This window comes from Myotis brandtii, unplaced genomic scaffold, assembly GCF_000412655.1.
Source record: "Myotis brandtii unplaced genomic scaffold, ASM41265v1 scaffold159, whole genome shotgun sequence".
Classification (NCBI taxonomy): Eukaryota; Metazoa; Chordata; class Mammalia; order Chiroptera; family Vespertilionidae; genus Myotis; species Myotis brandtii.
This window is the reverse complement of record NW_005355799.1, coordinates 225,394-240,029: the sequence shown is the minus strand read 5'-3', so window position 1 is coordinate 240,029 and position 14,636 is coordinate 225,394. Positions and strand designations below refer to the sequence as shown.

The window sequence follows — 14,636 nt, the reverse complement described above, 5'->3', positions numbered from 1 at the left end:
TTATACTTACTTGCTTGCTAAGGAATTTTTTAAATTGTTATTGTTTGAGAATATAACAGATGTTCCCTTTATTGTCCCGCCAATTGCCACCTTCTCCTGGTTCCCGCCCCACCCCAGGCCTTCACTACCTATTTATTGTCTGTGTCCATAGGATAATGTATATATGCATATGTGTATAAGTTCTTTGGTTAATCTCTTCCTGCTCTCCCCCTTCCTCCTTCTTTCTGATATTCATCAGTCTGTTCCATGTTTCCATGCCCCTGGTTCTAGTTTGTTCATCAGTTTATTTTGTTCGTTAGATTTTTTGCTCATTTATTTTGATTTTTGGATTCAATTATTGATAGATATATATGTATTTCCACTTTATTTCTTCTCCTCCTCCTCCTTCTTCTTCTTCTTCTTCTTCTTCTTCTTCTTCTTCTTCTTCTTCTTCTTCTTCTTCTTCTTCTTCTTCTTCTTCTTCTTCTTCTTCTTCTTCTTCTTCTTCTTCTTCTTCTTCTTCTTCTTCTTCTTCTTCTTCTTCTTCTTCTTCGTCTTCTTTCCTTCCTATTATTAAAGAATACACTTCTACATTTCATGTAATACTCATTTTGTGGTGATGAACTTCTTTAGCTTTTTCTTGTCTATGAGGCTATTTATCTGACCTTCAATTCTAAATGATAGCTTTGTTGAGTAGAATAATCTTAGTTGTAGGTCCTTGCTATTCATCACTTTGAATATTTCTTGCCACTCCCTGCTGGCCTGCAAAGTTTCTGTTGAGAAATCAGCTGGCAGTTCTTTGGGAACTCCCTTGTAGGTAACTAACTGCTTTTCTCTTGCTGCTTTTAATATTCTCTCTTTGTCTTTTACCCTTGGATTTTTAATTATGATGTGTCTCAGTGTGGGTCTTTTCAGGTTTCTCTTGTTTGGGACTCTCTTCACTTCCAGGACTTGTAAGTCTATTTATTTCCCAAGTAGGGGAAGTTTTCTGTCATTATTTCTTCAAATAGGTTTTCAATATCTTGCCCTCTCTTTTCTCCTTCTGGCACACCTATAATGTGAATATTGGTATGCTTGAAGTTGTCCCAGAGGCACCTTACACTATCCTCATACTTTTAGATTATTTTTTCTTTTTGATTTTCTGATTGGGTATTTTTTGTTTCTTTATATTCCAAATCATTGATTGCTTCTTAGAATCCTCTACTCTACTGTTGAATTCTTGTAAATTATTTTTTTTTTCAGTTAGTGTATGCTTAATTTTTAACTGGTCCTTTGAAATTCTTACTAAGGTCTTTAAAAGTCTCACTAAGTCCATTGAAGCTCTCATTTAATATCCTTGAGCAACCTTATAATCATTGTTTTGAACTCTTTATCTATTAGTTTGCTTGCTTCCATTTCATTTAGTTCTTTTTCTGGAGATTTCTTCTGTTCTTTCATTTGTGACCTGTTTCTTTGTCTCCAGATTTTGGCTGATCCCTGAGTTTGTTTCTATGTATTAGGTAGAGTTGTTATGTCTCCTGGACTTGGTGGAGTGACCTTACGTAGTAGGTGCCCCGCTTCTCCAGTCACCTGAGCTGGGAATTCTAGGTGCGCCCCTGTGTGGGCCATATACAGTCTTGTAGTTGAGCCTTGATTGCTGTTGGCATCATAGGGAGGAATTGACTTCCAGGTCAATTGGCTGTGAGGACCATCTGTGACTACAGTGGAAGAGCTACTGTGCAGGAGACACCCCTATGGAGCAGGACTTGCTTCAGCGGAGGTTTGGTGCTCACTGAGTTTACCCTTGAGTGTGTTACTTCTGGATGTGTAGAGTTGTATTCTCCTTTGGTCTGAAGCTGTCCACCAGGTGCACTGGCTCTGGGGGCTCCAGGGAGGTGCAAATTTAGCCATTGTCTGGGGCCACTAGGCAGGAGCTACAGAATGATCTGAAGATGAATGCTACTTCTGCTGGACTTGGAAGTGCCAAGGCAAGGCCAAGTTCTCAAGTAAGGTAGGCTGCTGCTAATGCCAGGTGTTGGGCTCACTAATGCCAGCTGCTGCTTGTTTTAGAGATTTTAGGAAAGTCTGAAGCCTGAGCCAGGACAGAAAATTCATACAGAAAATCCACTGCAAACAGCTTGGGTGGGGCTGCAAATTGGATGGGGTAGGGTCTCAGGGAATCATCAGGATGTAGAGAACAGTGTGAGTGAGTCATGCTGATGGAAACTTAGCTATGGTTTCCAGTCAGCTCTGGAATGGCAGAGGTCCCAGTATAGGAACAATGACTCTTGTGAGCACCCCTGTCTGGGGGAAAGACACCCCCTAGTTCTTGCTCCAAAACCAGACAATTCAGTTTCTACCCATATGTCCCTGGATCCCCCCTAGCTGCTGCTCCAGCGCTGGCACTCAGAAGGAGTGAGGCCATGTGAGTTTGTTTGTCGGCCCCTTAAGAGGACCTGCCTGGGTCTTCAGCAGCCTCCCTATCACTCAGCCACAATCTCCGAGAAGGAGTGAGGCCATGTGAGTTTGTTTGTCGGCCCCCACTCAGCCACAATCTCCGCTGGTTTTTACAGCCCAGTATTATGGGGACTTCTCTTCCCAACTCTGGAACCTTGGGCTGGGGATCTGTTATGGGGCTGGGACCCCTTGCTCCTCATTGGAGTTCTCCACAGCCGAGATTTTCCTCCTGATTAAAAAAGCACCACACATGGGTGTTGGATCAACCTGTTCTGTGCCTCGGCCCCTACTACTAGTATCAGTATTCTTTCTTCTTTACTTCTCTAGTCGTAGAACTTCCATTCAACCAGATTTCAGGTGGTTCTGAATGATGGTTGTTCTGTATTTTAGTTGTAATTTTGATGTAGTTGTGGGAGGCGGCGAGTACAGGCATTTACCTAAGCATGCATTTTGGTTTCCTAGCAGGAATTCTTAATGATTTGGGAAATCTCTTCACTGAGGGAGTCCCAAATTATTATTATTCACTTTACCATCATTGTGTTAACCCCTCAAGTTAATCAAACATTTTTAAAATCTGCTTTTATTTTTAAAAATTTGTCTGTCTAGCCCTGGCTGGTGTTGCTCAGTGGTATATATAGCATTGTCCCACATACTGAAGGGTTGAAGGTTCAATTTCTGGTCCAGGGCACATACCTGGGTTGTAGGTTTGTTCCCAGCTCAGTCAGGGCATGTGCAGGATGCAACTCATTGATGTGCTTCTCTCTCTCTTTCTCTCCTCCCACTCCCTTCTTCTCTTCTACTCTCTCTAAAATTCAAAAGAAAAAATATCCTAGGATGAGGATTAAGTAAACAAACAAATAAATACTCTGATTGTCCCATAAGATTATAATGGAGCTGAAAAATTCTTATAACCTTGTGATGTTGTAGCCATCATAACTTCATATTGCATAATATAACACATACAATTATGTACAGAACATAATACTCTATAATGACTACAAATGACTATGGTACTGGTTTATGTATTTACTATATGATTCTTTTTATACTTATTTAGAGTCTATTCTTTCTACTTATTAAAAACAACCAAAAAGTTTGTTGTAAACAGTATGCCATATTGCACAGCCAGCAACACTGATTGTATTAATTTCATTGACATGCAGCACTGACAGTTATATTTTATAATTTAAATCTGATCACATATTCCTTCAAGTTAAATACATTAGATGATTATTCTTTACCAGAAAAATAGTTTAAATTTCTTATTATGTCACAAAATAGTCTTAATAATCGGGCCTCATCTAATTTTCCCTCTTTACCTTCTCTCCCCTTATTTAACTAATTTTTTTTTCCCCGGAAGGAGGACTCAGCTGTGAGACTTCATTTCAACACCAAAGGATAGATCCATCCATTCTGATGCCTCTCAATGTGATAGACTGATCTGTGGAAGTTTCCTGACAAGGAGCACGAAGAGCCCATGCAGTTGGGCGTCCCTGCCCAGGGACTGGCCCTGACTGTTGCTTGCTTGGCATATTCAGAAATGCAAAAAAAGGTCAGATTTAAAATGTTAAAAACGGTTGTTCTGGTTGACAAAGGCAGACTCAGGGGCTCCTCTGGCTACAGACAGAAGTGATGTCACACCTGATGCCTACAGGGCATGTGACCTTGGACCACAGGGTGCAGCAGGCGAGGCTAGCCCTCCTCCCCGTCCTGATCCGCCAAGTGAGCCTGCTGCTTGTGCACGTTCCAGTGCGGACTCTGGGCCAGGGTCTCGGGCCATTCACTCACAGGGGCTCGCACGCAGATGGAGGGGAGCGGGTAGCACTAGGTGTTGCTGCTGATGCTGTCTCCATGGCGGATCTCCTGCCTCTTTCGTCCATTGCAGGACACTCACACGATGTTCCGGTGATAACACGATCTTGAGCTCGACTACTGAAGGGACCAGGATGGGCCGGAATGGCAGTGAGTGGGGACAGATGCGCATGATCATGATGGCCGACATGGGTTGGATCATGGAGACCCGCGCTGCCACCTTGTATGCCGCCGGTCGGGGTATGGAGACGATCATGCCATCACCCTGCACTGTGGTGATGAAGTGTCCGTCCAGGTAGACGTCCAGGTTGGACAGGTAAGAGGAGGGGCCTCTGTCAATCACCACTTTGTTCAAGACCTGCTTGAACATGTGACCGTGTGACCTGCTTCCTGGCCTCCGTGTCCCAGTCGGAGGCCGGGACCCCATTCTCACTGACCCCATTAGTCATGGCAGTCTCCTTCCCTCTGAGCTCCTTCACGACCTTGACCTTCAGCCAGCTCCGAAGAACAATAGCTGCATTTCCCTTTATCACCTGAGTAACTTGGGTCGGAAAGTTCTGGAAGTTGAAGGGGGTCAGGAAGCCCGGGGAGCCCAGGTACAATGCCAAGACCGGAGGCACGCTGCCCTGGGCGTGGGCACTCAGCTGCAAGAGGAGGCAGGCACAGGGCAGGATCCCGTGCCCCCCAGGCAGATGATGAAATCCGTCTGGTCGGAAAGGTCGTCAAGTCTTCTCTGAAGGTGCAGAACTTCTTCACCGGCCAAAGCTGTCGTCTCCCACGATGGCAAGGTCTTCTAGAACCTTCTCCACATACACGATGGAGTTGTTCTCCTCCATCAGGTACACGCAGAGGGCCTTGAAGGCTGCAGCATGCTGGCCTCCTGGGTCTTCTTGATGGTGAGGACGCTCTTTGGGGACTTGCTCCACGTCAGCCGCTGGCTGGCAGGTCCTGGATGTGCACAATGGTCTGGGTTCTGCAGCACACAGGCCTTGGGTCCGAAAGTGGTCGCTGGGCACGGCCGTGCAGAGAGCGGGTCCTCCTGACCTCCTTGGTGCTCGCCTGGGCGGCGTGGCAGGCATCTGCGGGACTGGGCGCGACCGGGTCGGGTGGCCCAGAGTGGCATCCTCATCCCGTGGCAGCACCGCAGTAGGAGGAATCGCATCTGTGCTCGACCCCCTCTGCACATTGACTTTCTCTGGCTCCATCTCCATCAATGATGAACCAGGGCTTCGGTCAGAAGAATGCTGATCCCTTTTTTGCCCTGGGGGCCTGCAGGGCCCTCCCCTCCCCCTGCTCCCAGGTGCCAGGCACTGGCCAGTCTTAACTAACTTCTTACTCCACCCAAATTAATAACCCCAAAAGTTACTTCATACATTATGATATCTCACAACTTACAACAACCTTTATGTGTTTGTTTGTTTATTTATTTATTGATTGGTTGTTGTTGATGTTGATCCTCACCCAAGGATATTTTTCCATTGATTTTTAGAGAGAGTGGGATGGGAGAGGGAGAGAAAAACATCCATACACATTGATTGGTTGCCTACTACATGAACCCCAACCAAGGCGGGGGAACCTGCAACCAAAGTACATGACTTTGACGGAATTAAATCCAGCACCATTCAGTCCCCAGCCATGCTCTATCCTCTGAGCCAAACTGGCTAGGGTACAACAGCATTTAAATGTACTGTTCCTTATACCTATATTCTATTTTCTCTGGCAAACTTCATATTCCCATCATTAGTGCTGTGTACTGTACTCAAAATATAATATCTACTCATATATTTTAATTAGATAATTTAAAGTTTCCTACCTAAAGTTTCATTATATTTTAGTTCATAGGTACATAAAGTATATATTTTTTCTATATCTCCCAGAAATGTTCTAGTAATATCTTCTGTGCTTTAGTGCTCTACCTGTTTAATTGTTTATTTTTTAGGTTATATTTTTTCAACAAAGAAATGAATTAGTTGCTAAAACTAAATAGTATTAAAATGCTTTTAGTGAAATGTAACAAACTTCACATCCACCCCTCCATATCCTTAGATCCAGTATGTAGGAAAAAATTTTCAACTACTTCTGGTAAGGTATCTTTGAAAGTTATATGCAGACTCCTAAATTATATCATCCACTATTATGTGTATTAGTTATAGACATCATCAATTGAGTCTCTCTACAAAAGTTGAGAATCAGCTTACACTATAGACCTCATCCACCTCTACTCATCCCTCCATTTTATTAAGTTAAATTATTCTGTTTTGTATAGAAATATATGTCCTCAAGAGTTCTTGATACTTAATTTTGATCCATAACAGTTTTTCTGTTATTTTCTATAATAATTTATTGGGATGTTAAGGCATTGATAGATCTGATTATTTATAATATTAGGTATTACATGAACATTTAAAAAGTTTTTTAAATGTTCCTTAATTGTTGAAAGTACTATTACAGATGTCCCCCTTTTTCCCCGATTGACCCCTTCCACTCTGCTCAGTCGCTCCCCCCAAAACCTCCACCCAGGCTTACTGCACTATTTTCTGTGTCCATCAGTAATGCTTACCCTATATAATAAAATGCCAATATGTAAATCAACTAAATGGTGGAATCACGGGTCGCTATGATGCACACTGACACCAGAGGGCAGACACTCAAGGCAGGAGCTTCCCCTTGGTGGTCAGTGTGCTTCCACAGGGGGAGCATGGCTCAGCCAGAAGTGGGGAGTGGGCCTAAGCCGGCAGGCAGACATCCCCTGAGGGGTCACCGGACTGCAAGAGGGCACAAGCCGGGCTGAGGGATTCTCCCCTACCCCCAGTGCATTCATCAGGCCTCTAGTATGCATATAATTTCTTTGGTTAATCTTCCCGCCCTCCTCTCTTCTCTTTCCTCTGATATCCATCAGTCTGTCTGTGCTTCCATGTCTCTGGATCTATTTTGTTGTCAGTTTATTTTGTTCATTAGATTCCACCTATATGTGAGATCATGTGATAATTGCCTTTCTCAGACTGGCTTTTGTCATTTAGCATAATACTATCCAGATTCCTCTATAATGCTTCAAAGGGTAAAACGATTTTAACTTTGACCTTTGAGATTTTCCAATCTATAATATAAACTTTGTAATAGCAGTAAAAACAAAATAATTTATATTGCATACATACTGAATGACTATAAGCTATAGATTTGTGTTTGATTATGAGGCTATGAATTTATAATTGCAAGTATAAATTTAGGTTAGAAGTCACTTTCTATATCACAGTTACAACTTTCAATGAGCAGTTGGTATTTTCAATAATTCTGCCTCGTCACCGGACTGCAAGAGGGCACAAGCCGGGCTGAGGGATTCTCCCCTACCCCCAGTGCATTCATCAGGCCTCTAGTATGCATATAATTTCTTTGGTTAATCTTCCCGCCCTCCTCTCTTCTCTTTCCTCTGATATCCATCAGTCTGTCTGTGCTTCCATGTCTCTGGATCTATTTTGTTGTCAGTTTATTTTGTTCATTAGATTCCACCTATATGTGAGATCATGTGATAATTGCCTTTCTCAGACTGGCTTTTGTCATTTAGCATAATACTATCCAGATTCCTCTATAATGCTTCAAAGGGTAAAACGATTTTAACTTTGACCTTTGAGATTTTCCAATCTATAATATAAACTTTGTAATAGCAGTAAAAACAAAATAATTTATATTGCATACATACTGAATGACTATAAGCTATAGATTTGTGTTTGATTATGAGGCTATGAATTTATAATTGCAAGTATAAATTTAGGTTAGAAGTCACTTTCTATATCAGTTACAACTTTCAATGAGCAGTTGGTATTTTCAATAATTCTGCCTCATTAAAAATTACTTTTACATCCTCAAATAAGTCTAGTTTTCACCAACTTTGTTTTTACAGTTTATTGATTTTTATTTAGTTGTTTGTTTTCCATTGCACATGTCAATAAAAGTATCTTAATTCTAATCTAGTATAATGTTAAATTACTTTTTATAGTTTGCAAGATGATAAAGGAGGATTGTGGTAGAAGAAGCAGATAATTTTTAATCATCTCATTACTAACATAATTTATCTTTTCAAACCCAATGTTCAGAAATATAATTAGTGTTTATCAAATGTTCTTTCTCCCTCTCTCCCTCTCTTTTTCTTTCCTCTCTCTAGTAAACTCTTATCTACATCTCCCCCCACCCCCCAGCACCTACTCTTTCTAACTCTGTCTCTTTGCAAATGGTCAAGGTATATTGAGTCCTATATGTTGTAAAAACTTCAGAGGTTTATTTGTTGTCTTTTGAACCATTACATTTATATTTTATTCCAAACAATTATTTGAAACTTATTATAAATTACTAATTTATTTATTTTGTCAATAAATTTAGTTAAAAATAGCAGAGTTGAAGTGCCCTAGTGAAAGATAAGGTTTTGCTAACAGCTTCATATCTAAATTTGGCTTTCTTTTCTTTCACACAGCATGACTATAGCTTTCAAATGGATTTTGCTCCTGGCAATGCCAACTTTTACCCATCATTTCTGATTAAAAATAATGTGTCACTTGTGTATTTGGGCATGCATACCATACTGAAATATTTAAGAAACAGTTCCTATTTTTATTTTGTTTGATCACTTTCTACCTTCTGAGGAATTTTGTCGAAAATTTCAGAGAATATGTAACTTAACAGCCAAATAAGCTTTGAATTTATTATATATTTCAATAAATGTATTTGGGATCTGGATTATACACTTAGGCTTTTGGTAATTAAATGTGTACATGTTGTATTATAAATGCCTTCACTCACTAATAGAAATATATGAATTTGCACTTTAAAATAATTGTTTTATAAAACACTAAAGGCCCGGTACACAAAATTTGTGCACAGGGTGGGGGGGCGGTTTCCCTCAGCCAGGCCTGCACCCTCTTGCAATCCGGGACCCCTTGGGGGATGTCCAACTGCCAGTTTAGGCCCGATTCCTGGGATCAGGCCTTAACTGGCAGTCAGATATCCCTCTCACAATCCAGGACTGCTGGCTCCTAATCGCTCATCTGCCTGCTTGCCTTATCACCCCTAACCCCTTTGCCTGCCTGCCTGATTGTCCCTAACCACCTCTGCCTGCCTGCCTAATTGCCCCTAACTCCTCTGCCTGCCCTGCCTGATGCCCCTAACCACACTGCCTGACTGCCTGATCGCCCTTATCTACTCACCTGCCTGCCTGATCGCCCCTAACTGCCTCTGCCTTGGCCCCCACCATTGCAGCTTTGTCTGGAAGGACATCCGGAATGATATCTGGAAAGTCATTTGGCTGCCCAGTCTAATTAGCATATTATGCTTTTATTATTAGAGAATAGATAATCTCAATGTGTCTAATAACATTCAGATGACTTTTCTTAATATTGTAAAAATGCAAAAATGACAAATAGTGAAAAGGAAAAAGGATAATCTACTGTATATTTTTAGTTTAATAATATAAGAATATTACTGATATAAATATCTCTCCATCTTTTAGAGAAGAACAATGAAAATTTTTAAGCACTAAGTAAACATTTATGATACATCATTTAATAAAATTTAAATAATTTTTAAACAAATTATTTACAGCCTTAGTTATTAATCATGAATGAATACAAATTTCTATGAAAAATGGCCCACATGGAAGTAAATTGTAAGTAGAATATAAGTCTTTACTGGAATTTTTAAAAATTTCGTTCTGCTTACAATTCAGTTTTATTTTACTATAGGCATTTTCTTTACCTCAGTGCTCCCATTCTCAAAAGGATTAGAGTTTCTCTTTGTTTACTCTCAGACACAGGAAAAGTATCAGCATTTAATATTATCCATTAAAGAAATTTATTTATAGTTTCATTCATGATGAAAACTTAGAAAGATCCTAAACTCACCTCTTCCAATGGACACACCAAATCTATAGCTATATATGGAACACTATTTTCTGATAAAGAACTGAAAACTGACAAGGTGACCCCTTTACATCAGGAAAATGGGAGAGAAACCACATTGAACCAGGTAGAAAAGGCTGACATACAATTTCATCATAAATCCTATCTTGCTTATGGTGACCCACAATCAGGTAAAAACTCAAAACCGAGAGCTTATCCCTAAGGCTTGAAGGGTTTATCCACATTAAGCAAACAAGAATTAAGAACAACACCTGAGAGATAAGCCTCCAAAATATGTCTTTGAAGACCAGTAAGGCTTGCACCCACAAGACCCTTGAGGCTGTGGTGAACTGAGGAATGGCTCCTAAAGGGCCTGCAAAAAGATTTAACTCACCCCATTGTCTAGTGCAACAGCAGCCCTTTGTAAAAACACGCAGACATGTGAAAGAGACTAATTTCCTAGCTTTAAAAGCATTTGCATACTTTAGAAGCTGCTGATTGTCTGCCTTACAATCAGCCTGTATTCAGGTGCTGACTGATACTCCACTTTGGGACAATGACTGGTCTTGGCACACCCTCAACTACAGGAAGCTAATAAATAATATAGGCTGCTTGGACAATCACCAGGGTTTGAAAGACATCTAAGGACTAGAGCAGGGTTGAATGATAAGCTTCATCTCCTACATAAGACCAACCCTTCAAGGAAAGATAGCTGCTTCATGTAATCCATAGAGACCAACACAGATTTAAGCAAATTGAAGAAACAAAGAAATGTATTCCAAATAAATGAACAAAATAAAACATTAGGAAAAAAATCTTGATGAAACAAAGACAAGTAATTTACCTTATAAAGAGTTTAAAGTAATGTCTGAGAATTCCCACTGTTGGAAATAGAATGAACACGGAAAGAAAATCAGTAAAAAGATAGGAAATATATATATATAAAGTTCCAAACAAAAGTGGCAGAGACACAAAATGCAATAACTAAACTGAAAAACATGTAAAAAAGGTCCAACATCTGACTAAATGAAGCAAATGAAAAAAAAAAAAAATAGTGACCTTCAAGATAGGACAGAGGAACCCATCCAATCAGAGTAGCAAAAAAAAAAAAAAAAATAAAGATATCTTAAGAGACTTAGCAGACAACATCACATAGACTAACATTTGTATTATAGAGATTTCAGAATGAGAAAGGGGATACAAAAACCTTATTTGAATAAATAATGTTTATTAAATGCTGGAAAAGAAGATCAACTTATTACATACAAGGGAACCTCATAGAATATCAGCAGATTTTCCTAGAAGAGACTTTGAAGGCCAGAAGAGGCAAAATATAGTCAAAGTGCTGGGGAAATTAATGACATAGAGACTAAAAAGACAGAAAAGATAATAAAATCAAGAACTGGTTTTTGGAAAATATAAACAAAACTGGTAAATCTTTAGCTGGACTCACCAAATTAGATGTAAAAGAGAAAACTGAAACTGATACCACAGAAACACAAAGAATCATAAGAGATGACTATCAACAATTACATGTCAATAAATTGGACAAAATAGAAGAAAAGAATAAATTCCTACATACAGCCTTCCAATACTGAATTCTGAATAAATAGAAAATCTGAATAGACTGCATGCTGGTAAGAAGACTGAATCAATAATTAAAAACCTCTCAACAAACAAAAATCCAGAAACAGATGGCTTCACTGGTAAATTATATAAAACATTCAAAGAACAATTAATACTAATCTTTCTCAAACTCTTCCAAAAATTAGAAGAGGAGGAAATACTTCCAAACTCATTTTATGAGGCCAGTGTTAATCTGTTACCAAAACCAGAAAAGAATGCCACAAAAAAATTAAATTATAGGCCAATAACCCTGATAAACACAGATGTAAAAATCATCAACAATTTTCATCATCAGCAAATTTAACAATACATTAAAAAGGGTCACAGCAAGATCAAATGGGATTTATTCCAGAAATACAAAAATGGTTAAATATCCACAAATGCATGTGATATATCAAATTAACAAAAAAATGATAAAAATCATTATGATCATGTCAATAGATGCAGAAAAATCATTTAAAAAAACCCAACATCCATTTATGATAAAAACGATAAAAATTGTCAACCTAATTGGTATAGAAGGAATTTCTCTCAACATAATAAAGGCCATATATAAAAAGCCCACACAGACAGCAACATACTTAATGTTGAAAATCTGAACTTTTTTCTCTAAAATGAGGAACAAGACAAAGATGGCCACTCTCAGTACTTTATTCAAGGTAGTATTTGAATATTTAGCTGGAGCAATAAGGCAAAAAGAAAAACAAAACAAAACAGTAAAATAAAAAAAATAAAACTGTCACTATTTCCAGATGGCATGAAATTGTATATGGAAAACCCTAACAATTCCACCAAAAAATCCTTAGAACTTGTAAATAAATTTAATAAAGTGGCAGATACAAAATCAATATACAGAATTCCATCAAGTTTTAATACACTGATGATGAACAATGAAAAGGAGAAATTAACATTTACAATTGCATGGAATAGAATAAAATACCTAGGGATACATTTAACTAAGAATATGAAAGACCTGTACACCGACACATTGATGAAAAATACTGAAGACACAGAAAAAAATGGAAAGATATTCTATGAACATGCTTTAGAAAAATTATTGCTGTTAAAGTGCCCATACAATCCAATGAAATCTATAGATGCCGTGCAATCTCTATCAAAATTCCAATGGCTTTTTTTTTAAAGGAAATGGAACAAACTATCTAAAATTTGTATGAAACCATATACACACAAATACGAAACCAAGTAGCCAAAGCAATCTTGAGAATTACAAAGTTAGAGGCATCACATTCTCTTTTATCAAACTTGGCATTGGCAAGACACATAGATTGTTGGAACAGAATAGAGCACCTCAAAATAAACCACTCATATATGGTGAATTAATTTATGACAAAGGAGCCAAAATATACAATGGGGGAAAGACAGTCTCTTCAGTAAATGGTGCTAGGAAACTGAACAGTCACGTGGAAAAGAATAAAACTATCACTAGCTTAGACAAGATAAAAAAAAAATTAACTCAAAATAGATTAAAGACTTTAATGTAAGACCTGAAACCATAAAACTCCAAGAAGAAAACATAAGTGGTAAGTTAATTGACATCAGTCTTGGCAATTAATTTTTTCATCTGACATCAGAAGCAAAGATAACAAAATAAAAAATAAACAAGTGGGACTACATCAGACTATAAAGCTTTTGCACAGCAAAGAAACCATCAGCAAAATACTCACTCTACTAAATGAGAGAAATATCTGAAAATATAAAAAATATTTATATATTTAATATCCAAAATATATAAAGAATTCACACAACTCAATGGCAAAAAAAAAAAAAAATCTAATTAAAAAATGGGCAGTGGATCTGAAGAGACATTTTTTTTTTCCAAAAGTAGACATACAGATGGCTAACAGGTTCATGAAAAGGTGTTTGGCATTCCTAATCAAAAGGTAAATGTGAATTAAAACCACAGTGAGATATCATGCCACACCTGTCAGAGGGACTATTATAAAAAATGACAACAAAAAGTAAGTGTTAATGAGGCTGTGGAGAAAAGGGAACTCTTATTGTGAGAACGTAAATTGGTGCACCGACTACCGAAAATAGTATAGGTATTTCTCAAAAATTTAAAAATAGAACTATCATATGGTCTAGCAATTTCACTTCTGGGTTTTATCTGAAAAAAAAACACAAAACAAAACAAAACACTTACTTATAAAGATATATACATCCCTTTGTTTGTTGCAGCTTTACTACAATAGCCAAGATGTAAAAGCAAACTATATGTCCACTGATGGATGAATTAATAAAGAAAATGTAGGGAGAGGTGACCTTGGTTAAAACACATGGCACTAAGGAGAGCAAACATATTAAGAACAATATGCTATATATGCCAGGTCCCTTGAAACATATGCTGTGCAGATGTTTCTTCCCTGCAGCGACTGTGCCAAGCAGCAAGGATGGACCGGCTTCCGGCAAATTTCTATACATTTGTGGGGACTCAGATGGAACCCCTTGTGTCCCTACAGCAGCAGGACAATGTAGGGGAGATGAGTCAGTCTTGCCATGCCAGGCCTGGCGAGTGGCCACCTGAACTTCTGATTCACCGTGGATGCTACTGGTAAGTCCTCCTCCAACCTTCGCAGCTCTCTCCTCCTACCCCAACAGATTTTATTCCCTGTCATGTTCATTTTTTTCCCCTGTGTTGTCCCTGTGTCCCTGAAAGTGGCTGGAGTCCCATCACAGTTGGGTTCGAGTCTCACTGCAATTGTACTGACCCAGAGTGGCCAACTGGTGGGCAGACTGATTGCTTCCCTCTAGCCCAATGATTCTCAACCTTCCTCATGTTGTGGTGACCCCCAACCATAAAATTATTTTCGTTGCTACTTCATAACTGTAATTTTGCTACTGCTGTGAATCGTAATGTAAATATCTGATATGCAGGAT

The 14,636-nt window shown here is 38.9% G+C and overlaps 1 pseudogene; it reads right to left on the bottom strand.

Annotated features, from left to right (window-relative positions):
* Positions 1–388: 388 nt before the first annotated feature.
* LOC102247619 overlaps positions 389–14,636 on the bottom strand; it is a 65,072-nt pseudogene continuing 50,824 nt past the window's right edge.